We start from the raw sequence: 1,316 nt of genomic DNA, 5'->3' as shown, positions 1-1,316 counted from the left end.
GTGAAATGATAAGAGAAACAGTCTGAAATCAAAAGAAGTGTGAGGGATGGGGTTGGGGTGCATCAGAAGATGGAGCTATGAGGTGATGTTGATAGGGTTTTTGGGACCTTTCCTGCCCTGCCACCTCGCAGATACTGGTTGAGCATCATCGGTGGGGTATTGATTCTAATAACGATGCAAAGACCGGTGAGAGGCATCACCTGTAAGAACTAACTTTTTTGTGTTTCAGTATATACTTTTTGTTAAGCTTTATTTATTAAATCAAACTATTTACAATTAAAATGGTAATTACATATAACATTATAAAATCATTTACATTTTCTGAATAAATGGCTAGAGAAAAACACCGGTGGTACTCCGAGGTGGAGCGAACTGAAGCTCTTCGTATTGGCGGGATGCTATAGCAGTATTCGTACTTGCGGTCCCTGATAGATAGCGTCGCTACACTATAGATCATTCTTAATGTATTTTTTCAATGATTTTTATAAAAGGTAATATAATAATTTTTAATCAATGCTGATTGTTCCTAAATTTAATTTCCCATTTAGCGAATTATTATTTGATTTCATTTTTATTTCTTTTTCGAAAATTTGGTACTTTCACTCAACATATAGTAAGGGAAAGTATTGCAATCGTGAAAAATTTCGATTTCGATTTTTCAGCTAAAATACATGTTTTTAGATCACTTTATTCCAAAAAACGTAGTCTCCAAAAATATGTGTGTGTCTCTGAACAGTCTAGATGAAAAACGATAAGTTCTATGAAACTGAAATTACATATTTGAGGCATGTATATACTTGGAACATGACAGCAACTATATTGGACTGTTTGGCTCTTACTTGTCTGAGCCTTTTTTCTGCATCTGAGGGTCTTAAGCAGGGATGCAGTATGTCCCCAACCCTATTTAAAATTTATTTACAACAGGCAATAAAGAAGTAGCGCTCTCTATGGGAGGGGGAGGGCATTGATATCAGCGGACGTATGCTGTTCTCCCTTTTCTTTGCCGACGACCAAGCAGTGGTCACATATAGCAGAGATGGTCTATACCCGTCAAGATAGAATCAGGAATGAGGATATTAGAAGCAGGCTAGGGGTGACCGATGGAGTTCCGGAGAGGGTTGGAAGGAGCAGACTGAAATGGTATAGGCACTGTCAGTTGATACCAGAACGTAGGTGGCCGAAGAGGCTTCTGTAATGGGAACAACCAGAAAGACGGAGGAGAGGAAGACTTCGAACCCGGTGGAAGGACTGCGTAGAGGAGGACATGCCCGGTAGGGGACTTGAGGAGGAAGATTGGTGGGATAGAGAGAAGTGGA

This window comes from Halyomorpha halys, unplaced genomic scaffold, assembly GCF_000696795.3.
Source record: "Halyomorpha halys isolate HHAL.00 unplaced genomic scaffold, Hhal_1.1 Scaffold249.1, whole genome shotgun sequence".
NCBI classification, from domain to species: domain Eukaryota; kingdom Metazoa; phylum Arthropoda; class Insecta; order Hemiptera; family Pentatomidae; genus Halyomorpha; species Halyomorpha halys.
Note: the sequence above shows the minus strand (reverse complement) of the source record.